The following is a 269-nucleotide window of genomic DNA, read 5'->3' on the forward strand; positions in this document are numbered from 1 at the left end:
GCGACACCCAGACAAGCAGGCAGAGCAGACGCACGAGCAGACAAGAGAAGACAAAAATGATGAAAAAGTTAAACTTCCTGCCACATGTCACCCTGATGTGTGCTTATGAGCGGTTTCTGGTGAGTGAAACCTAAGAATGCGTGGAACACCTGATGTTGCATCTGCATAGTGAACGAACCATGATGCGAGAACATGCATATGAAAAGGAAAAGTAGGGACTGTTGTAAGAGTAGTCATTAATCAGGTATACGATTCAAGAATGAGGAACG

Source organism: Penaeus monodon, chromosome 31 (genome assembly GCF_015228065.2).
Source record: "Penaeus monodon isolate SGIC_2016 chromosome 31, NSTDA_Pmon_1, whole genome shotgun sequence".
Taxonomy (NCBI): domain Eukaryota; kingdom Metazoa; phylum Arthropoda; class Malacostraca; order Decapoda; family Penaeidae; genus Penaeus; species Penaeus monodon.